The sequence below is a fragment of the Ctenopharyngodon idella genome, chromosome 1 (genome assembly GCF_019924925.1).
Source record: "Ctenopharyngodon idella isolate HZGC_01 chromosome 1, HZGC01, whole genome shotgun sequence".
NCBI classification, from domain to species: domain Eukaryota; kingdom Metazoa; phylum Chordata; class Actinopteri; order Cypriniformes; family Xenocyprididae; genus Ctenopharyngodon; species Ctenopharyngodon idella.
The window spans coordinates 44,559,003-44,585,126 of record NC_067220.1 but is presented as its reverse complement, the minus strand read 5'-3'; the positions used below and the strand labels follow the sequence as shown (position 1 = coordinate 44,585,126).

Below are 26,124 nucleotides of genomic sequence, written 5' to 3'. Positions count from 1 at the left end.
CTCTTTGCAGTGTGGACACTAGAGGATGTTCCTGTGGGGTTGAAAGGGTTAAAGGTGCAACATAAAAAGACACACCCAGAAAATGTATTTTAATAGTAACAAACTGTAAGTTAAAAAAACAGATATACTGGCAACACTGTTGCCAGTAGTTTACCATACAATTGAGTTTTGTGGGTCACCATTGTGCTGAAGAGTAGAGCCTGTGCTTAAGTTCAGGAGAAGATCAAAAACTGTTGATGATGTGCTGTTTGTTGCTTTGTTTAACAGATAGTTGCTGATGCAGTGAAAATCTCTTTATTTAAGATGTTTTTAGTGAACTCTAATGAAATAACTTTACAATAATAATACGCTCACATTATTAGCATTATATAAATATTAGTTTATAAATTTAAATGGCAGTCGGACAATTAAAGACAGTCTGTTTCTGTAAATGAAATGAGGTAAGTCGAGTTTTAATTTGGTGAATGGTTATCTTTACAGTAACATACTGTAGTTTACAGTAAATAACTGTACAATCAACAGTAAATTTCTGGCAACAGTGTTGCCAGTATTTTACTGTAAAAAAGCCTGGCAAGGTCTAACAGTGTAGTTTGTACTGCAACTGTAATACATGTGAACTTATAAGTATTCTTGTAGTTTACTGTTTTAATACTTGCAGCACATTTTTTAGTTTATGAAAGTATACTCTTGGTAAATTACTAGTTTAGTAGTTTTATACTGCAAGTATACTTGTAAGTTTTCTTTAAGTGAACATAACATCATACAACGTTATAGCATCCCATATCACAAAAAAAAAAAAGCTTTGCATTCATAAGATAGGTCAGTTGTTGTCATTATGGGCCACATCATAATACCAAACAATTTAATCACAATTCTTTTGATACACGTTTGTCATAAAAGGTGTGTTGAAGATACATACAGATGTGCAGAAATTTAATTAACAGTCATTAATTTAATTATTGGTGTTTACAAATTGATGTATCAATTTACGCAGTGCAGACATGACACAGTGTGCTTTACGTATGATATGGGAATTACCAGTTCATCAACTTATGGAGTTGTGGAGCATTCTGCTGCTGTCATGGTAACAAATGTGACAACAGCATTTTGTTGTTGTCATGCTGACGGTACCAAAGACTTTGACGGTACTTGATTACCAATGGTCAGCAGGCATTTTGTCCCATGCAATTGAATTGAATTAACTGATCCAAATGTAACAGCTGGAATAATGCGACTTCTAAAATTTGAACACTATGCATCATATACTTGCCTAAAGTGTACTTTTTAATTTTGTCTATTTTCTAGACTACTTGAACCCTGTTTATTGCTGTATAGACAAAGACTAAGTGTGTATAGATCAGCTAAAACTGTGCAAAGACTGGGTGTTAATTACAGTCAGATTTTTTAGGAGAATTACTTGGTGGAGGTGAGCTGTCAGTTCAAGATGAATTTACTGAGTAGTCTCATAGCTTGAGGAAACAGATCTTTTTAGTCTGGTAAATTTGGCCTGAAGCTTACCTCCGGATGGCAGGCAAAGGTGTGAACATATGAGAAGAGAGATACTTCTTCATACTTTCTGAAATAGGTAAAAAGATGCAGGGATTCTGGAGAGCCCCAGAGAACTGGTCTTTGTTGTTGGCATGATTTCCACAGTCTTACTTGCATAATTGCTTTGTTCTTTGCATTCATGGTGTGGTAAACAAGGTGTTAACCACACTTGATCCAGCTGGACTCCAGTGTCTAGTTTTCCAGAGTGTGCTTAAAGACACTTTAAAATAAAAAAGTGATTAAGGACTGGAAATGCCATTGCCTTAACTTTTTTTTTTTGTTTGTTTGTTTTTTTTTATGAATGAATTAATTGTTATTTTGATTAATTTGTATGAATTAATCAGCAAGTAAATATACTTTATCAATAGAAAAAAAAATGAAATAACCCATTAAACATGACAGTATTGTATAATCATTTAAGACATTTCTCCTTTTATAACCTTTTTGGCATTAAGTGTCAAGAACCCTAGGGTTCCATATAGAACCTTAATGAACTTTTTTCTAAAAGTGTTCTGAAATGTACTATTTGTTTTTAATATTATATTCTGATATTTTTTGTTTTATCATTTTTAATTTCAAGTAGTTCCTTGTGGTTAAGTTTTAACTTCCTTTTGATTGCAAAAGTAAAGTTAAGATTTAAAATAGATTAAATAATAGATAAAATTAATAATAAAATTTGTCCTTGGATGGATGGATATTCCAATGCTTCCTGCTGGACAAGTGTCCAGTTGTATTAAACAAATCAAGATTATGTTTTACATGCTCTTTTCCTGATCAGATTTTTAAGATACTGCAAAAAAAAAACAAAAAAAAAACAACAACATATAATTATCACAAACTCAATGTCCTGATAAGCTGCATACTTTCAAAAGCAGAGAAATGAAACAATACAAAAATGCATGACACACCCAAAGTCTGTTCTCATCACGTCACATGCCTGCGCACAAACTGTCCAAACTAGCGTAACAGCCGCATTCTCTGACCCAAGTCTTAAGAAGATATTTGTTTCCTTTTGCATAACAAGGCATTCTTGTTTTTCTCTGTCACATGGCTTCAGTTTGATTGATGCAGCTATGACACCCTGGATAACCGTCAACATATTTCAAAGAAGAGCAACAGGAAGTTAACTGAAAGCTGTAACAATTACAGGCACATGTGATCTTTGCTATCAGGTGGGTCATTCTTAAAATACAATGACATGAAAAAAGTTTCAAATAAACAAGCAACTCCATAGAAATGCATCATTTTATAATATAACAATTTATTAAATAATATGAAATTGTTTTTCTGTACTGTTCTGAACATTTTCTTAATTAAGTTTGGATGTCTAAAAACCCTTCATCTGGTATGGCATTTACATTTATTTTTTGTTTGTTTGTTTGTTCATTTTTAAAATCATTTTGTTTTCCAAGATAAAGCATTAATGCAAAGTCTAACAAGCATGCAAAATACAATGAATAAATAAATAATAACAAATAAATCATTTAAAAATTATCATTATTATTATTGCCATTGGTGTTATCAGTGTTACTTTAAAAACAAAGTTGTGTGTAAACGCATTTAGGTCAAAGGCTTCAAATGTGCACATACTGTACATGATTATTTACCTACCTTGTTGAAAAAGACATTTAAATGTATTTTTTCATATTGTTTTATTTAGTTTTTCTCAAACAATTTGACACATTTCTACAAACTCGGATCACTGTTCTCAAAACAGTTAACTCAGTGATCTGAATACTTTGTAATTTGTAATTCGACCTTGTGGTCGAAACGTCCATTTTAATAAATTTATCTTTGGGAGCAACAGTGGCAGTGTGCCGATTTTTGTTTAATTTTGAAGTATTTACTTTTAATAAATGCATTACTAGAAAAAATGCAGTGCTTTATTTTGCAGTAAAGTTGGCAAAGGTAAGAGTGTGTTTAGATCACTGTGTTTTGAGAGCAGTTACATTACTTTGGAGAAATGTGTCAAATCGATTGAAAAAAACTGTAAACATGTTATTGGTGTTAATGTTTGTGTGAAAGACTTTCATTTAAAAAAAGAATTTTTATGTTATAATTTATTGATTATATGTAAGAATTTTGACATAATATTTAAACAATCTTAGGAAATCATTTTTATGATAATTTGTGTCTGGTTTTATCATCACTGGTGTTACGATCTTTTATTAATTCATGAAAAATAAAATGAACTAAAAACAATATCTCCTTTATAAATATACAGTATCTCACAAAAGTGAGTACACCCCTCACATTTCAGCAACCATTTTAGTATATCTTTCTCAAGAGACAATTCTATAGAAATGGATAGAAACTTGGATATATTTTAGAGTAGTCAATGTGCTGCTTGTATAGCAGTATAGATTTACTGTCTTCTGAAAATAACTCAACACACAGCCATTATTGTCAAAATAGCTGGCAACAAAAGCGAGTACACCCTTAGTGATAACAGTTGTATGTCGTTTAACCATTCAAAGCCACATGTCCTATTCATCATGTTCATGTTTTTGTCTGCTTGACAGGACCATACAAATGTGTGGATCTTGTATTAGAGCAGTTAACATTTGGTGCTTTGAGTACAATTCTCTCATACTGATCACTGGATGTTCAACATGGCACCTCATGGCAAAGAACTCTTTGGATTTGAGAATTAGAATTGTTGCTCTTCACAAAGATGGCCTAGGCTATAAGAAGATCGGTAACACCATGAAACTGAGTTACAGCACAGTGGCCAGGGTCATAGAGAGAGGTTTTCCAAGACGGGTTCCACTCGGAACAGGCCAAAGAAGTTGAGACCTTGTGCTGTGCGTCAGGTGCAGAAGTGCTGCCAGCATTGCTTTAGAGGTTGCAGAAGCGAAAGGTCAGCTTGTCAGCGCTCAGACCATACGCCACACACTGCAACAAGTCGGTTTGCATGACCGTCGTCCCAGAAGGAAGCCTCTTCTGAAGCTGGCTCACAAGAAAGCCCGCAAACAGTTTCCTGAAGACAACCTGTCCAAGAGCATGAATTACTGGAACCATGTCCTGTGGTCTGATGAGACTAAGATAAACTTGTTTGGCTCAGATGGTGTCCAGCATGTGTGGTGACGCCCTGGTGAGGAGTACCAAGAAAACTGTGTCTTGGCTACAGTCAAGCATGGTGGTGGTAGCATCATGGTCTGGGGCAGCATGATTGCTGCTGGTACTGGGAAGCTGCGCTTCATTGAGGGAAACATGGATTCCAACATGTACTGTGACATTCTGAAGCAAAACATGATGCCCTCTCTTCAGAAACTGGGCCGAACGGCATTATAATGACCCCAAACACACTGCCAAGATGACAACTGCATTGCTGAGGAAGCTGAAGGTGAAGGTGATGGAGTGGCCAAGTATGTCTCCAGACCTGAACCCTATTGAGCACCTGTGGGGCATCCTCAAGCGGAAGGTGGAGAAGCGCCATGTGTCTAACATCTAGCAGCTCTGTGATGTCATTATGGAGGAGTGGAAGAGGATCCTAGAATCCCACTTTATATTAACTGGCCTTAACTACTATGTACTTACATTTAAATTAATCATTTGATACAATGCGCTTATTGTGTACATACATGTTTTTACATTGTACTTATATTTTAAAAACACCTGCATGTAATTACATATGTAATTAATTTCTGTAATTACATTTATAATTACACTGTTGTCCCATTCCTTACACCTTATCTCTACCCTTAAACCTACCCATACCACCAAAGCTTTCCCTAACCTTACCCGTATCCCACCTCAATAGCAGCAAAAGTGTTTTGCAATTCAATATGAACCTAATAAGTACATTGTACTTATTTTTTGATGTAAGTACATAGTAGTTAAGGCCACTTAATATAAAGTGGGACCGATCCCAGCAACAACCTGTGCAGCTCTGGTGAACTCCATGCCCAGGAGGATTAAGGCAGTGCTAGATAACAATGGTGCTCACACAAAATATTGACACTTTGGACACAGTTTTGACATGTTCAATTAGGGTGTACTCACTTTTGTTGCCAGTTATTTAGACAATTATGGCTGTATGTTGAGTTATTTTTAGAGGACAGTAAATCTGTACTGCTATACAAGCTGCACATTGTCTACTCTAAAGTATATACAATTTTCATTTCTATAGAATTGTCCCTTGAGAACATATAATGAAATGGTTGCTGAAATGTAAGGGGTGTACTCACTTTTGTGTGTGTGTATATATATATATATATATATTAGACTTGCTACGGTAGTCGGTGTTACCAGTGTTACCGGTGTTCAGTTGGAACACCGGTTTCATCACTTGCCCACCGCGACACCGAGGTTAATTTTTTTTTTTTTTTTTTTTTCCCCACTTTAACGCGTTAAAAATATTTGCATTTAATGCAATTAACGTAGTATCCGTTTTCTGCGTTATATGATCAAGCTCTTGTTCATGCTAATGCTTTTAAACCATTCAAGCGCAACAAGGCAAAAGAGAACGCGCTGTCTGTGAATGTCCTGCCTATGTGATACACACACACACACACACATCGCGCGCGCGCACCAGTATCGCGTTCTCTTCTGCCCTTAACGAACCATAACACACACAAATTATGCCAAAATGTCTGTTTTGTCGAGTGTTTTTCGGTAAGAATAACATATTTACACATATACACATATTTATGATAATTTGTGTCTGGCTTTATCATCACTGGTGTTACGACCCTTTGTTAATTCATGAAAAATAAAGTGAACTAAAAACAATATCTCCTTTATTTATAACAATAATGTTTATATATATATATATATATATATATATATATATATATATATATATATATATATATATATATATATATATATTCTTTACCATCAGCTTTTTTAGGAGAAAAATTCGATTTATGAACCAGGTCACTGCAAAATATCCTATACAGCAGGGTTTCCCAACCACATTCCTGGATTCCCCCAACACTGCAAGTTTTTGACGTCTCCTTAGTCAAACACACCTGATTCAGATCATTAGCTCTTAAGTAGAGACTGCAAGACCTGAAATGGGTGTGTCAGACAAAGGAGACATACAAAATGTGCAGTGTTGTTTGGGTGACGTGGTTGAGAAGCCCTGCTCTACAGGATAGGATGTTGTCTTGCAGCTTTCCTTCATTCTGTAAAGTCATTCTGCCTAGATTGAAGATACATTCTGAACTGAGATGAACCAAATGTCAATTTAGAGATGCACAGTTATTTATCATGTGTTTACCAGCAATGCATATTTGTGTAAAAGCAGGGAGTGGCTCTAAGAGAATTGCCTGGGAGAATTGAGGCTGTCAGACTGCAAGTGTAACAACACCATGAGACAGAGAAAGTCTGAAGAATCTGCCTTGAGGTATTGGGCAAAACCCTTTTAATTAAGAAGAACTTCCTTTCCTACATAAGATCACCTCTTAGTCATGGTAGAATCACTGCCTCTAATGGCGATTGTTTGCAGAAATATGATTTAAAACATGTTTAATAAGTTAATTTCATAATAATAATAGTTGTGATAGCTCATATATGGGTCATTCAAGCAGCTTTTAGAAAACTATCCATTTTAGAAACTGACCATTGCATATATATTGCAAATATATTTACATATCTGATTACAGATTGATTAAGCAAAGCTAAATTAGAGAGACATGCAAATCAAAATGCACATCTGCTTTGATTTTCACTAGAAAAGCCTAATTTTGATAACTTTATAAGAGGCAAAATTGTTCAAAACTGTGGGACAGGCATAATGTTTGAAAAAATGGTAACACTTTAAAATAAGGTTTCATTTGTTAACATTATTTAACTGAATTAGTTACTTCTACAGCATTTATTAATCATAGTTCATGTACATTTCTACATTTACTAATACATTTCTAAAATTAAATAAGTTCAATAAGTATTGAAACGGTTTATGTTTGTTTCTTTGTTTAGATCATCACAGTTTTACACTTAATTTATATTCATATAATTGATTTTCAGTTTACGACTGAAAGTCTGTTCTTGGGAAAATTGTAAAACAATAAATATCTATGCAGACATTTGAAAAGTAATGAACATATATAGTTAAAAAATAGATTCTAAGATGGTTTTAATATAATATTCATTTACAAGTTTAAAACTGTTTAAAAATTATAAATGAATGGCAAGTGTCTATTATTATTGTACATATGCAACTGTATGCAGCCAACTGCAACCTGACTGTATATTGGTTGAGTCATAATTAGTCAGCTGTTTGTAGGCCTGTCAGTATAAGAGTGACACCTTGTGGTGACATTTTGTTTAACACATGTGTCATTAAGATTTTTGATGCCAAGAACCCCCAAATATGATCCCAGTTGTGATATTTCAAGGGCTTTTCCTCTGAATGTAGGGATGTCAATAGAATCATCACAGTCATTTTGCACAATTTTTTTTAACAGGAACAAAAGCCTGCTGTGGTTAACTTCACTGAAAGGAAAATAATCGGTGAAGGATTTACTTTGAAACAAATCTCACTCAGAAATTGCTAGTAAATCTAAAACAAAACATTTTGCAGGTTTAGACGGCTTTAAATTACCTCATTGTGTATCCAATATTCATATTCATGCCTTTTATTCATTTTTTATGTGATGTAATCACTTATGGCTTATGATTTATCAATATTATCTCCGAATTCATATATCAATGTAATATATTAATCTTCATCATATACTCAACTTCTCAAGGTATTACTGTTGGAGAGTTTGCTTACTGTAGCCTATTCAATAGTTCTTCAAATGTTCCAGTGTGACAAGATATTTTGTACTCATTTGTGGTTAGATATTGGATGCCTGCCATGTACTGCAGAAGTGACGATGTTCTCAGAATTTGTTGCTCATTTGAACTTGATGTACATTTCCTGCAAATAATATTTTGCACAACGCAAGACTTGATATTTAAAATGTGCAAGCTTTTTGCTTTCAAAAAGGTGTTCAACCCACATCTTGGGTGGTTATTTTTGTCTTTCTGGTTAGTTTTAACCGTCATGGGACCAGTCACGAATCTTACAGCAGGAAGATATATCACTGACACAACAGAGAGTTTAGTCTGACCTTTCTTATCTGTCCAAACAGACCTTTAGGTGGGATATAAGTTTTCCTCTGGTTCAGGTATATATTAACATCGTTCTGTGTTAGTTTCACTTCTTCTGCTCCTGACTTCTTGCTCTTTGCGCCAACCTTTTTTGATATCTTCTGACAAAGATTGTTATACTCAGAACTCAGAATCTCAGAATTAGATGTTGACTTCTGATTGCTGGTCTTTGGTCTTTTGTATCAGCGCTGTACTCAGCTATTAAATTTAATTATTATTTATTCATTATTGATTATTCATTTTCTTCCATATTTAATTTTCCTCTTTAATAAATAAATAATTTCTCATCAACTTCTTCGACTGCCTGGATCTCATTGCATCACCTAATGTCTGAAACCACATTCCATTACAGTAATAATGAACGTAAACAACTTACAGAGCTCTAGTTGTTATCACCTGACTGCTGCAGATTCATTTCAGCGTTGATAGTGTTGACATAGAAAAGCATAACTTGTACAGCTCCGGATAGAACATCACGGGTTGCCATCCCACAATTACAGTTACATGTGAACGCAGCATAAGCTTGTTTTGTTTCAAGAGGAGATGTAAAAGGCGGCTGTTGTTTGTTTTTGGCGCTCGGTGGCTGTCTGTCTACAACTCTGCATATCCGCGGGTTGAACCCAAATAACATGATTTAACCCCTGAAATGCAATTTTTACCAAGGGCAACCCAGCCAAAAAGCGGATTTTACCCCGGAACGCGATTTTTAAAGGGGGACCCCTCCTGAAACGCAAATTTGAGTAGCAATAGGTTGTTTGCACATCACGTCATTGCAACAGCGCGAATGAGTCTGGAGGGCAAGGAGTGATTTTTTTCTATATAGGAATCCTATCAAAAACTCAAAATTCGTATGTTTTGCGTCGTTTATGGTTGCTCAAATCGTTAAAATCGAGAACCCAGAAGGTGTTTATATCGTTTACATAACTTATACCGTTTTTTATAACTTATTTCATTTTTTAACTTTAAAAGTTGTCGCCTTTTATAGCGTTTTGCGTCTGCTGATACTGAAATGAATATGGATACCTGCTAACCTTTTGTTTTTGACTTGGTTAAATATTCACATTCTTCATGCTATCGTTTGCAAGGAAGAGAAGATATTTTATCCTATTGAATGATAATTTGGTATTTTCACTTCAGTTTTGTAGAATTACATTCACAATGTTGTGGTTATCGTGAGAACTCACGCGCTGCTGCTTTAGCCATCGTATGGTAGAAAATGTCCAAATAAAATAAATATGTTAAACAAGCTGACAGAAGTCGATCCATTTATTTGTTGGAAGCGTGTAAATGTAACTTTAGTTTTAATGTTGTATTTGTAAATATTCACTTTCCCATATGGCCAAGAAGGAGAATCGGAGGGTCACATTCAGGGGACAGACACGACACGCTGTATTTTTGTATTTATTTCAACAAATGACAACCAAAATCAAATCTTTTTGTTGTTTACACGGAGACCGTTTTCAAAAACTTGCACTTTGAAACCCGTTTTCACAAGTTTGCGTTTTCAGGCCACCAAAACGCCATTGTTGTATAAATGAACGGCCAAAACGCATAAATAGTTTTCCGTTTTCAGTTGAAAACGGTGTCATAAACGGCCCTTTAGTCTTTACCTGTCAATCACATTGGGTATTTGGCGTTACTGACATTGACAAGACTTTAAAGGGCAGGGATTAGGAAAGAGAGAATGGACGGATGGTTGAATGGATGGAGGTGATCTAATTCAGATTGAAATGTCTTTTTTTTTCCTACGTCAACCAGTTAACCGTCAGTCTGTCTGTCCTTTATAACCTAATATTAATAATTGTGGCGGTAGTATTAGACCTTCAGTACTTAAATTTCTGAAAATTATCAACATTTACTCTAATGCTTTTAGCCATTTAACAAGTGTTTGAAATTTTATTTAATATTATTAATGTATATAAATCAAGTACATACTATACAAATACAGGTACACTTTAAGGCAAGCTAGCAAACAAACTTTGCTCTGACTTACTTTTCTTCACTATTATTTATTTATTCCTATTCTTTTTGACTGCCACTTGGAGTTCAGAAATTACACATGGCACTTGAACAAAGCAAACCAAAAAAAGGACACAAGAGTGACTGAAATAGCTTTTTAATATTTAAAATGTAAACACATACATTGTAACACAGAAAATAATGGCCATGGTGGGACATCTGAAATTGCAGATTAATCTTTTGTTAAACACAAAACATCCTGGTTGTGAATTTTGAATATCAAGACCAGTTTAACATTGACTATTATAAAGTGCTTCAGTTTTGGACCAAAGACAATACTTTTTTCCTTCTTCTTCCACTAATGTGCAGTAGGGATTGCTTAATTTCTGAGCGTGTTTGACTAAAGAGCACCTCTTGGATTTGGAAATTAAACTCAACCGGTAGCACCTCATTGCTTTTGGTCACTTCACGCTATAGGCGTACAACAACGGTGCCATGGAGAGCATTGGTCGAGATCGTAAAAGTGGTATGCTACAGTAAACTAAAGCATTTACACAGAATAAAGAGGCACGTCCTGAGTAATTAACTCCTGTACCAACGGCCTATAAATGTAATTTCCATGAAAACATGTAGCTCTTGTTTTTTAAGGCCCTATTGTACAATGAAACTCTTGTTTCAAATCACACGGTGTAGACAACAACAAAAATGTAACATTTAGTAGCCTGTTGAGGGCCACTAGCATAATATCCAACACCGACAACTTGTTTGCTTTATAATACGTTCATTTGGAAATATTTTAAACCACTTGACCTGTTTTGGCACAGACATGATTTTCTTCTGTACAGTTTCACAATATGAACTTCCCTCCGTTTTGAACACAAAAACAATTATGGATCTCCCAGTGAAGTCCCACCGAAACTCTCCTTGAGATCATCGACCATCCATAGATACCCACACAGAAATACTTCAGGATAACGAAGCTAGAACATGCTTGAGCTTACAATGGTGTCCTAAACACGGCATCCATGTAAAGCATGCAATACACTTCCAAAGTCATCCCCTCCGTCTTTACAGTAGACGCAAAATCCATCGTAGCTAAGTGTGTGCTCGACGCTCCTGGTGTCGTTTCTAGTCCATTAGCGGAGAGTTGTTTCAAGGCACCACACTTTCAAATACTTTTGAAAACATTGCACATCGTTGCATCAAAATATCATTTAAGTATAGTTTTAAAATGCATATCTAAAAAATAAAGTACAAAGATCAAGAAGAGTTGCTGAAATGCAAAGCTTGAATCCTGTACTAAATGAGGAGATGAATTCGGCCCTGAATTAGACATCTCGTTGGCAGTGTCTGATTGATGTTTTCGATGGAAACTCCGCAGACGTCTTGTCAATCAAACATTCACCGCTAGTGGAGCGAACAGCTTCAAGTTTCCCTGCATTCACCGTGACGAGGCGACGAGCACCAGGCTCAGCCTCACTGTCATCGGCGTTCTACTCGAATTTCTTTCTCTTTTTTTGCATTGATTTGCATTGATTTGTTTCAGTAGTGTGTTTCAGGTCCAGTGCCCACATGTGAGCACACACACAGCTGAAATACAACAAAAAAACTAAAAAGTAGTACAAAAACAAATGACACTCTAGTCCCTCAAAGGTGGATTTTTGTATCCGTTGAATGACGGATCACACCACTGACTCTTTGGCCTTCTGGTCTATGATGAAGGCGTTCAGTTGAGAAATGTCCACAACGGCATCGTTTTTCTGACTGGAAATGTCTTTTAAGTGGTCCTCGTCAGTTTGGTCCTTAGCAAAATTAACAAATACCTGAAATGAGAACACAAAAATATATAATAAGTCACAACGGATTTTGTGTTTTTAATTTTTTAATTTTGAGGCATTATATTCTTTTCTGTTTTTGTTCTCTGATTTACACTACTATTTAAAAGTTTGGGGTCAAACATTTTTTAAAATGTTTTCAAAAGAATTCTCTTATGTTTACCAAGGCTGCATTTATTTGATCAAAAATACAGTAAAAACAGAAATATTCTGAAATATTCTTATAGTTTTAAATGTCTGTTTTCTATGTGAATATATCGTAAAATGTAATTTATTCCTGTGATCAAAGCTGAATTTTCAGCATCATTACTCCAGTCTTCAGTGTCACATGATCCTTCACAAATCATTCTTATTGATTTGATGCTCAAGAAACATGTGGAAAACAGTTGTGATGCTTCATGTTTTTGTGGAAACCGTGATACTTTTTTCAAGATTCTTTGAAGAACAAAGTTCAGAAGAACAGCAATATTCTGAACTTTGTAACATTATAAATGTCTTTACAGTCACTTCTGATAAACTGAATGCATCCTAGCTAAATAAAAGTATTAGGGTGCTTACACACTGGCAGTTTAGTTCAAAACGGGCCACGGGTCGCATGTAGGAGGATTCATGTAGGAGATGCTCTAGAATTGTGGTGCTTAATTTCTTTTAAATAACTTTTTTTGCAGGGTAGTATAGTCAACAAATAATTTTGCAATTCGTGTATTGCAAAAGTGCTGTTTTTTATCTATATGGCATCGAATATCCCATAAACAAACAATCTTGAAGCGTTCTTACTTGGTCTAAAGTGGTCTGTGTAACGGAGTAGTCCTCGATGTGGAGCTGCTCTTTGTTCTTGGAGAGGATGCTGAAGATGCGGGCGAGGGAGGTCAGTGACGAGGGCAGCTGGTACTGGAGCATGTTTCTGTGCTTCTCCTTCAGGGTGCTGCCCGGCAGCTCCCGCTCGATGAACTCCATCACCGGCTCCAGCTGCGGATCGGCTCCCGCCACCCGCAGGATGATGGTGTACCCGTCACCAAACCTGGAGCAGGAGCAAAGCGGTCAGTAAACCCATCGATTTTCTAGAATGAATCAAAATTATTTTGTCAGGTAACTTCCAACCTGTTCTTTAAGTGCTGCACACTGCCCAGGCATCGGAACCTGCCGTTCACCATGATGGCCATACGAGTGCAGAGAGCTTCACACTCCTCCATACTGCAGAAGAAACAGCAAAGTCATGTAAATAAGTCATTATGCTTTTTAGGGTTGGACACCCCTAATGCTTCTCTTCCTTTCTAACCTGTGTGAGGTCAGAACGACCGAGCGTCCCTCTTTAATGATGCTGAGGATGCAGTTCCACAGGGCTCGCCGGGCTTTGGGGTCCATCCCAGTGGTGGGTTCGTCCTGTAACAACAGCGACAGCCAGGTTAACCGTCGCCCACAAATTCAGCAGGAAACACAAGCAAAACACCATAAAGAGAGGGAAGAGCGTGATCATGTTTCCTGATTCCTGAGAAAAGTGGAGCGCTGCACTGCCTTGTTAGAAATGTTAAGTGTAACCTGGTTCCTTGGGAATTAAACACTTCACAGCGTATTAAAAATGTGGCAAGAGCCAAAGGCCGTGTGGGTATTGCTTTTGTTCTGGGAAAAAGAGGTTTGCCAAGTGATCAATCTGAGGACTGTTACACAACAGCACTGATCTAAACTGGAATGAATGTCAAAAGATCTTTTTTGCTTGAAATGCAGATGACCTATACACACCCGTATGCAAGGTTTTTTGGGTTTTTTAGAGTAAGAAAATGGTTTTTGGTTGGTAATGTGGTATATTATGACTGTTTTGTTTTCAGTATATTAACTGTGCACAGGGTTTGCTCTGGTTTTGGTCCAATTTGATAGTTTCATGCTCTTGGCAGCCAAAAATTCACCTCATAAAACAAATTGTGTTTGGCATATAACAAATTAATTATCCTTGTTTTATGTGAAGAGCTAGTTTTTTTTTATTATTATTATTAATTTTTTAAATGATCATATTTAGCTTTTAAATTTTATTTAGCTTTTATATATTTTGCTATACTCTGATAACTTTGTACAATTGCACATTTATTCCTTCCTTTTAAATGTTGCTAATATAATTTTTTTTATTTATTTAGCTTTTATATATTTCGCTACACTTTAATAACTATGTGCAACTGCATATTTTCCTTCCTTTTAAATGTTGATATTATTTAGCTTTTATTTTTTACTTATTTTGCTATACTATGAATACTCTGCACAATTGTATATTTTCCCTTCGAAGCTTTATGAATCTTTTGTTTTGAATCGGTGGTTCGGAGCATGTATCAAACTGCCAAAGTCACGTGAACCATTGAAATTTCGAAACACTTATGACGTAACAAAACCTCGTTTACTGAAATCACGTGAATTTCACGCTCCAAACCACTGATTCGAAACAAAAGATTCATAAAGCTTCGAAGCTTCATGAAGCAGTGTTTTGAAATCGCCCATCACTAGATATTGTTGAATGAAGTCGCTATTTTGTTTTTTTTGGTGCACAAAATGTATTCTCGTCACTTCATAACATTAAGGTTGAACCACTGTAGTCACATGAACTGTTTTAAATATGTCTTTAGTAGCTTTCTGGGCACTGAAAGTGTTAATTATCTTGCTGGCAGTAGAGGCCTCATTGAGCCATCAGATTTTATCAAAAATATCTTACCAGTAATTAATGACAGAATATGGGTGTGGAACGACATGAGATTGAGTAATTAATGACAAAATTTTCATTTTTGGGTGAACTATCCCTTTAACATTATTTAGCTTTTTATTTTTATTTATTTAACCTTTAATTATTTTGCTATATATGCACAATTGCAGATTTTTTTCTTCCATTTAAATGCTGCTAATATCATTTTTTATTTTATTTAGCTTTTATTTATTTTGCTATATTTTCTATGAACAATTGCATTTTATTATTTGCATGTAGCATTGTTTTCCCCTGTTCTCCATGATCAATACAGACCTATGACATATTTTTGGTGTATGATGCACTAGCTGAAAACCACTGGTTTAAACAAACACAAAGTTGGGTAGTTTATTATTTGCACTCTCACCAAGAACACCACTGGCGGTCCTCCAATGAGCGCCATTGCAGTGGAAAGCTTCCTCATGTTTCCCCCGCTGTAGCTTCCTGCCGCTTTGTCTACATACTTCATCAGGCCCAGTTTACGAATGCCCCAATCCGCCACCTGCAATGAAAAACAACCAATCAGATCCCTCGATAATCAGCTGCAACGCAATACACAATACTTCGACTTTCCCTCTCAGCTAAAAACTGACCTCGCACACTTCTTTTTCGGGGACACCCCGCAGGATGGCATAAAACTCCAGATGTTCTCGGCCAGTCAGCAGGTCATTAATGGCATCAAACTGTGGACAGTAGCCCATATTCTGATGCACTTCATCAATCTCTGTCAGCACACTGCAGAAAACAAGCCAAGAGATTGGTATTATTATATAAAGAGTCACTTAAACACATTTTTGAAATGTTATGTAAATACTATGCATGATGGAAATAATGTTAGCATTAATTGTTACGAGAATAGCATATTGACAACCTCAAAGTCACAAAAAATATAATATTAATATTATTCAAAAGCATTAAATCACTAGTATTTTAATTTATTTACCTTTTTCCTGCCAAGTAGGCCTCTCCACTAGTGACAACTGAATCTCCTGTGAGCATTTTGAAGGTGCTTGTCTTTCCAGCTCCGTTCACACCGAGCAACCCAAAACACTGATGAAAGAACATAATATTATCTAAACCCTGTTCGCCATCGGTTTATTCTAATCATACAAGACGAGCCTAACTAAACTAAAAACTGTTGTTTATTTACTAAGAAGACAGACAGATGATCTCACCTCTCCTGGTGGGATTCCCACACACAGTCTGTCGACAGCTGGCTTCTGCTTCCTCTTATACACCTGCAGAATGAGCAATATTATTATTATAATATTATTATTTTAACTGAACAACAATACTGATGCAATAATTATTATGACAAAAGCTTGCTTGAGCCACCTATAGACAGATAGATAGATGTAATTACATATATAATTACAATTTTAATTATTTAACATAAAATAACTCAAAATTGCAACATTTTCCCAAAACTGCAGCTAAATAGTGTGAGATGTTGCTCACCTTGGTGAGCTGTTTGAGCTCCAGAATATCAGTATGTCCTCCTCCACCCAGAATCCTCTGCCTCTCTCTGGCCACATCCTCATCCTCCTCTCCGATGGGCTTCAGCTTAGTGCTAACCGGCCTATTAATAGCAAAACAGAACATTTATTGCATGCATTAAAACAGATTTTACATATATTTAAAATTGCATGACACAGTGAGGTTATGAAAGTATTGTTACCTAGCCTTGATGCAGAAACGGTACTGGATAAGGACAGTGATGCAGAAGAAAATTACGCCCTCTATGGCCATAGCAAAGAGATTCTTGCCCACCATGTCCCACGCCAGAGGAGAGCGGAATCGATTTTCACCTGAAAACATTCAGAAACATCATGTCAGAAGAAGCAGACCCAGAATTGATTTAACATGTTGCGGCAAAATACACAGTACACACAAATACTGGGTTGAGCAATTTTCAATCATTGTTTAATTAGAATAAACTATTTTATCAATGCTTTTCACTACTGAATAAATTATATTTATATATTTTTTTCACTCAGCTAGTAGCAGTGCATTGTGGGACTACCTTCTCCGTGAAGTACACATTTGATGCTGCTTTAAAAAACAAAACAAAAAAAACACTGCTGTAGGCAGCTTACTAGGTTTTGGAAATGAGCCAAGGTCTACAAACTACATTTCATTTCATTCGACCCTGATGTTTCTTAGAATGAGATTTTGTTTATATTTGAGCAGCTGTGATGCTTATGCTTTTCCATGGAAATGATCCAGGACATGTTATGTCCACAACAAGATGTCACTTTGACCTGGGCCCAAACCAAACCAACATGAGTAATTATTTAAACAATATCTGGGAGAAAACACTTTCAACTCCACTAAACCCCAAGCTAACAAAAATATGTTCTAAAAATGTTTTTCTAACATTTCCATTAAGTTATGAAAATGTTATTTCTGAATGCTCTCTTTCAACATTCAAAAAGTCAATTTTTTTCTTAAATGTTTTAAATACTTTTTTTTTTTTTTTTGTTATGTGAATGTTAAGGGAACATTCCATTTGATCATTTTGCAAACATTATGGGAATGTTACTTTTGAATGCTCTCTGAACACTCTGAAACAAGTAGTAACATTTAAAAAACGACAAACATCCAACAAAAATGTTTCTGAAAAAACATTCCATGAAGAATGTTTTTGTGATAACGTTTTGAGAACATGGTAACACTTTATTTTACAGTCCTGTTTTGCATGTACATACTATGTACTTATTATAGCAATTACAATAACTAGGTTATAACTATATGCAAACCCTGAACCTACCCCTAAACCTAACCTTAACCCATGTAGTTTACCTTATATTACCCAGTACTTTCTTAAGTACACTGTAAGTACATGTACTGTAAAATAAAGTGTAACCGAGAATATTATTAAAGTCCAGATAACTTTGAATGAACATTCTATTAGAGTTACTGGAAGAATGTTGGTTTAGAACTTTCAGAGAATCTTGCCAGAACGTTCTGAGAACGCTCCCTGTTAGCTGGGCCTACATCTGTTCGGTTAGTGCAGCAATTCTAAATGGACATTCTTAAAAAGAACGTTTTACTATAAGATTTTAAAAAAATAATTAGGATAATGTATTTGTGAGAATGGTACACACCAAATCTCTCCAGGGCGTCAGCCATAGCTTGGTTCTTCACCATGTCAATGAGACCTCTACCGAGACAGAAGTGAGGGAAGATCAGGAACACGTTCTTCAAGATGTTGTTGATGCCTCCAATCTCCTGAAATAAAAATAAGAAGAAACATCCACAGTCAGTTTAGGGCTTCTTTTCTAATTTGACATCAAATTAGATCACATTAGTTATTAGATATATAAATCAAGCACAGCGTAGAAATATGAACTTACATTGCTGCCGAAAAGCTCCAGGACAAATGTGGATACGCTGCCATTTATCCCAATGAGGATGTTAACGCTGGTCAAAACCACATATGCTGTACTGGGAATCTTAAAGAAGAATGACGCCGGGTACATCAGGGGTGTTATGGACCACCTAGATGGACACAAAAAAAAATGGACAAAACTTTCATTTAAGTGACATATTTTTGGAGATGTCACATGTCTATATCTATAAAAATCTGGCATACACTGCTATTCAAAGGCTGCAAAAAAATACTGTAAGATTATTACAATTTATAATAACTGTTTTCTATTTGAATTTAATTTAAAATGTATTTTTTTTCCTGTGATCAAAGCTGAATTTTCAGCATCATTACTCCAGTCTTCAGTGTCACATGAAAATAGAAATCTTTTGCAACACTATAAATTTCATTTTTGATCAATTTAATGCATTAATATCTTTCTAAGAAAAAGCCTTACTGACACCAAACTTTTCAACGGTAGTGTATACTAGATAGTAAGGCAATTTGTGGCCCATCTTACCCATAGAGCAACAGCAGGAGGGCGAGAACAGGAAGATTGGTGGAGGACACATAGGCCTCTTGTTGGAAACAGAGGAAGATAATGATGACAAGGGTCGCTGGGACAATGTAGTTGCACTAAAGAACAAAGATCCAATCAGTCAAAAGCCATGTGAATAGATAGACACATTTAGAGTAAGATTTTACCATTTTACATTACAAAATACTCACCATGTCCCAAACAAAGTTGGCTAGCCAGTAGAGGAAGGGCTGCACTCCGCTGATGAACTGCATGTGTTTGGCTTTATTCACTCTCTCCTGGATGAGGAACACCACAAAGCTAGCCGGGACGAAGGACATGGCGAATATGACGCAGATGGACACCAGCACGTCGACTGAGGTTGTCATTCTAGGAAGTCGATGGGATCAAAGGTCAGAGATCAAGACTGTTTAGGTACATGGATTTGAGTGTGTGAACGGCTGTCATGGTTACTTACAGCGCCACCTGTGAGAGCTGCTCTTTGGTGAGGTTGAGTGGATGGTTGAAAGCTTTGATGCCGAATTTGGACCGCTCCTGGCCGGGGGGCAGATTAGCACGCAGGACGGCATTGTTCATGACACTGAGGAACGCTCCGATACTGTGCCAACCCTTATTATTGAACCAGATCTGGAATAGGACACAATCATGTCACTCTTCTTGCTTTTATAGCGCAACAAAAGCCCTTAAAGCTCCTTGACATTGTGCAATCAGTGTTCATGAGCTCCGGCATAATAATAGACTGTTCCATCTACAAAAATAGATAACACTGGCCTGCAATATGTCAGTCTCAACCACTTGGATTTTTTGCTATAAAACATCTATTAATGAATTTATATTAACATCTATTAAAATCTAATAATATCTATATATTATCTAATAAAGACCTACATGAAGTACATAACTTCCAATAACAACTATTTACATATACAACAATATATATATATATATATATATATATATATATATATTAGTATTATTTATATATAAAATATCAATAATATTAGTCATTACAAAACATAAAATAAGGACATAAGTACCTTACGATAACAATTTATATAACAGCACCTTATGTTTAGCCGATTTTCTATTGGACAATAACTAAAGCTGTGCATAAATACTGTTAATACTGTTAACAATGTGTTAAAACTCCAGTAATTCTATTGACAAATGAACCATGCCAAGATATGTTTACACAATCAAGCACTCGAATATATAGATTCCTAACATGTATAAAGAGTGCAAGTTTTCATCCAGACTCATCTATGTCTGTATGGTCAGACAAATACATCCAGCCAGAATGCAGTGTACACACCTTTACATTGTTCTTGGTATCAAGACCTTGGATAAAAGTCGACAGGCTTCCCAGAAAGCGGTCAGCTGCTGTACCCTATGGGTTGCAAAACAAATGCAGGGTTAACGCAGGTAAATCCCAAACATTGTGCAACAACTGCCTCCAAGTTTATGGGCCCTAGCTGATGTTCAAACATCGTAAATTTGAGCTAACAAAGTTAGACGTACCGTTTGAAGACTGAAGCTTTTACGAATGTGAGCGATGGCATCGGCGACCTCATCGCCAGCGGGGAGGGCCTGTGAGCTTCTGGCACCTAATGAGAATCCACCATATCTGTAAGACAGCCAATGGGAAAGAGAGTTGAGGTCCAAATCTTCCACTGCATTATTGTTATTTTCCTCATCAATAACAAATGTGATAAGCATACCTGAATTCGTTGACCCAGAGCTTGTTCTTCAAGCTGAACAGACAAAGCAAGACAGAGTTAAAGCATTGCCATGAGAATGAAAACCAGGAACCTCAAACAAATCTTTACTTCTGGATTTGCTTAACCCACCTTTTCCCAATAATCTGTGCGTATGTTTTCACCAAGTAGTCTGAAATGTTTCTGCCTGTCAGATTCTGTAAGGTTTCAGCAGCGGTGACTTTAATCTAAGGAAAAGCAGAAGACAAAGCCAATGAACACATTGTTGTGCTGTCATTAAAACGTATAATAAAAAGTAATAGCATTATTGAAGAAGTGCAATATTTGGTGAATGTCTACCTGAGGGGGTGGCAGACCTCCTGCTCCTGGCGGACACTCCGGAAGCATCTTTTTCCTTCCATCGCAACTGCACTCGCACAGAGGCGATGGGTTTTCCATACTCCAGTTCCCTTTTAGGAAAATGTCCTGAACGGTCTCGGGAATCTCTGGAACCACCCACTCTCCATCTTTAACTGGACATGATTTGCTGCTATTTCACAAAAATATAAAAAATAAAAATTTAATAATTGCACTTGCATTAAATTATAATTATTTTTCTCAAAGATCCACACATTTTTTAACTTGTTGGATAATCAAATTTATATACCTCTATATATAAACAACTGGAATAAAGAACAGGGATTTTAATTATAGGAATTATAGTAATAGTTTTAAAAGCTGGTCTTTTTAATTTGGACTACAACAAAGTGATATGAGGAAAAGGTTTGAGGACTCACACATCGTTCTGCTGATCTGTGCAGTGTTCGTTGTAGGCCGGACTGTCCATCAGAGCTTCAAGTAACCCGTTCGTATGCCTGTCCTCTGGTGCATCATTGCTGTAGTGAGAAAGCAATCATTAGACTCTCAAAGAATCATGGAAATTAAATCACAGACTCAAGTGTGTGGGTGGTTGCACGTACCTGAAGAAGGAGAACTGCTCCTCATACATGCTGGGCTCCAGAGCGAGACTAGGATACTTTCCAAAAGGAGGGACAATGAGACTGAAAACCAGGGCGATGCACACGAACACAGCAGGAAGAACGATCTGGAATGATGCAATTTTTAAGGACATAATTAGGAATTGCAAACAGACAGCACAGGAAAATCTTAATAGAAAATATTACATGAAGAACATACCTGAGCAAAGAAACCTTTCCGGGAACGTCGGGCATACAGGAAGCGTTTCCAGAGCAAAGCCACAAACTGCTGTCTCTTCAGACTCCAGCCCTTCACCTGGTATGAACCTTTACCATCAGCGCCGCCCAACCAGTCCGTCTCACGTGATTCTGCAGGTGCAAAAGGTTAGAAAAAAAATTGTTTTCCACATGACATATCTTCCAGTAAATAAGTACAAGGAATATGGTTGTATTTTCATTCTTATGCATTAGTACAACAATATATAGTTAAAAAATATAGTTATATTTAAATATATATATATATATATATATATATATATATATATAAAAACTGGCTTTATCTAATCTTGACCACATGAGATGAAGGTTCAGAACTCAAAATATATTCAAAATAAGTGGGATGGATGAAGGATGGGTAAAGTAAGTACCTGGATCACCTTCTGAGTCATTGAAATCAAAGTCGTCTTCAGTAAAAGGCTTCAGGCAGCTCTGATGGTCACCAAAAGCGTGTCTGCGGTTCCTGCGTGCAGGTAGAGTTCCATCTGATCGACAACATAATGGGAAAAACACAGTAACTCACGTGTTCACTGATATCCATGTACTACACTATTGGTTTACATGTAGAATTGACAACAATGAAAGTAAAATGAGTTCAGTTTTACCTGACACTACAGCATCAACACCACTGTCTTCTGCCACTTTGAGGAAAATCTGCTCAAAATAATCACAAACACAAATTAAGTATATTCACATTCTGGCATGGAAAGAATGGAATTAAATAAGGAGATATATAATTTATTCAGTAATGTTACCTCTTCCAGTGTGGTGTCAGAGATGCCATAGCTGGAAATGCCGAGGTCAGTGAGCCGGTCGTCAATCTCATGGAAGAGCTCCACGAATTGCCCGGCTTTGGCAGATTCGTAAGGCAGAACGTACATGATCTCATGACCCATATCTTCAACTAGTCTGGCTGTAGGGACGTGCTTGAAAATCACATTGGAGATCAGGGAGACATCTGGAATGTGGAAAGAGATGAGAGAGCATTCAAAACACATGTATGACTAGAAACTGATGAGTTTTAGAACAACATGAGGGTAAATAATGAAAGAACTTTCATTTTTGGGTGATCTATCCCTTTAAAAGTTTATTAACTCTATATACCAGAGTTATTATTTTTTTTAGTATATTAATTATTTATTATCTACATACTAATTATTTATTATATTAGTTTTTGATCTTTATATTTTCAGTTTTCATTAATTTTCATTAATTTTTTAATGTGCTTTTGTCATTTTTATTAGTTTTTTTTTTTTTTTAAATATTACTATTTAGTTTTAATTTATCTTCATTTCACTTTTAATTTTTAGTTCAGTTTTTATCTATTTTTGTTAGTAATTTTAGTGATTGAGCTTAAACGTATTTCAGTTAGCTGCCAAAGCGGCATTTCTAATTTTTCCTTAGTTTAAGTTTTCCAATTAATATTCCTACTTAAGTATATTTCAGCTTTATTTCAAAACAACAAAAATGTGTTTAATAGTTTTAGTTGTAGTTGACAGGGATGTGCCTGAAGCCAAATACCTTGGAAAGGCATGGATAATAATTATATCGCATTCTACGGAGCCCTTAAAGGGACATGATGAAGGAAAAAATATAAGATGTAAGGAGATTTCCTTTTGTGTTCGCTCGGAAACGTTTGCGTTTCCCCAAGAAAAAGCATTAAAATATATTTTATCATCATTGAGTGCATTATTCATTATCCGTGCCATTCCAAATAAGGTATTCGGCTTTGGACACATCCCTAGTAGTTAACAATAATAACCCAGCCATATACCTATGGTGGTGGTTTCGCTTTCATGGTCGCTGCCCAGCCCAGCATCAGAGCTACTCTCAGATACACTGTCCTCCTACAGAGACAAAGAAAATCACAAAATGTGGCACCAAGGAAACTTCAGATAGGCTGAGTAATATAAATATGAAGATTACCCACTCCACATCTGCCAAAATGCATATTAAACATCATCCCTACCTTCTTGAGACTTCCTTTAGAATAGGAGACGGTGCTGCTGGAAGTGCGGCAGGAGCTTGCAGAGAGATCAAAGTCTTTCTTCACCAGCGTCAGGTAGTATCCCGTTCCCAGCTGGGTCTTGAGGAACAGAGAGGAACCCACACAGCACAGCTTCCCATGAGAGATGATGGCAATACGATCCCCCAGGATATCAGCTTCGTCCATGTGGTGGGTGGACAGGATGATCGTGCGACCTGAAGGTAAAACGATACGGCTTAATGGAACATTTCAGGAAGAGCAACACGACAATATTGGCTTAGACAGAATCCGCCTATACCTGGACGATACTTCAGCAGCAGATCCCAGATGCCACGGCGAGCGTAAGGATCAACTCCAGCAGTCGGTTCATCCAGGATCACAACCTTTGACCCTCCAACAAACGCCAGCGCTACTGATAACTTCCTCTGCATTCCTCCTATAAAGACCATAACGGTTAGTTCAGTTAATGTTTCATCCTAGTCACAACATAAGCATTTGCATAAAGGGAAACACTAAAAAAATTATATAAATGGTACAGCAAAATCTCTGCTGTTGCATAATCTAATTTCCATACCCGAGAGCTGGTTGGTGCGAGATTTGCGTTTATGAGGCAGGCCGAGGTCCATCACAATCTGCTCCATCTCCGACTGCACCTTCTCCTCAGGCAAACCCTTCAGACGTGCATAAAACCAGATGTGTTCCTCCACGGTGAGCCTGGATGACATAGAGAAGAACACGGTCTAGATCTAGAGCTAGTAAGATATAATTTTGACATACACATAACAACTAAGCTTCTAAAATGTGTTTCTGGTGACAACGTACATGCTAAAGAGGACGTTATGCTGTGGACACACGCCCAAGTTTTGACGTATAGCGTTCAGATCGGTGCGGATGTCTTTGCCTTGGATGTAAGCAGTGCCTGAGGTGGGTGGGAACAGGCCAGTGAGGATAGACCTAAGAAAGCAAGAAATATTGAGCTTATCTTATTAACATCAGTATATTATTAGCATCAAATGTTGTTAAGATCTTGTGTTGAATTGTCTTACATGGTTGTGGTTTTTCCAGCGCCATTGTGACCCAGGAAGGAGGTGATCTGACCCTCATAAAAACCTAGAGTCAAACCATCCACTGCCAGTTTGCCGTTGTTGTAGACCTTCACCAGGTTCTCGATGTAAACACCTGGATCCAGGTGGGCTGGTTCCTCTTCAATGCATACAGCTAGAAGATAAATCAAATGGCTTCTTTGAGTCTTTACACTCAACATATTCTTCTCAGTACTGTCAAAATAATGAACGCAACCAAAAAAATGATTTTTCTTTTACCAAACAGAACCTATATATACAGTATGTTAGATTTTTGGTTTACCTTCAGCATTTTCTTTCTTGTTGGTCGGCGCTGCTGTAACCCAACCACATTTCTCTCCACACCAGTAGGACTTGGTGAACGGGAAGTACCAGGGACGTGGGATGCCATATTGGCCTGTGAGAATGACGTTTTTACACCATGAGAAACCTCACAAAGCCATCTAATGTCTTGCAAGCATGAATTTCATCTTCACCAAATGCCACTTACCTGGAAACACAGCTTCAATGTACCAGGTCATGATGGCATACAGCACAGAGTCGAAGAGCATGAGTGAGATGGAAGTGGTGAGATTGTAGCTGTCCTCCTGCATTGGGCTGGAGAGCAGGTTACTCCACTGTATGCCCACACCCTGCTCCTCGAACAGAGCAAAGTACTCGCAGCCAAAGCCGAACGCCACTGGAGACAAGAGGCTCTGAGGAAAGAGAGACAGAGGCCTTCAATATGTGATGTCCAACACACATAAATAGCACAGGGCAGGGGTTTAAAAAATGTAAAATAATAATAATAAAAAGATGAAAATAAATAAAAATGACATCTAACAGTACAGTACTATAATGAGTAGAAAATGTACTTAATTTAAATAAATATATTAAAATAAATAAGTAAATAAAAATTTAATTCAAATAAATAAAAAATTGAAGAAAAATTAGTTTAAAATAAATAAGAATTAGATAAGAATAAGAATTAGAATAAACAAGTAAATAAATAAATAAAAATAGATTAAAATAAATAATACATTAAAATAA

The 26,124-nt window shown here is 36.5% G+C and overlaps 1 pseudogene; it reads right to left on the bottom strand.

The window, feature by feature from the left end:
- Nucleotides 1-10,755: 10,755 nt before the first annotated feature.
- The window catches only part of LOC127512350 (phospholipid-transporting ATPase ABCA1-like), a 31,969-nt pseudogene continuing 16,600 nt past the window's right edge, over nt 10,756-26,124 (bottom strand).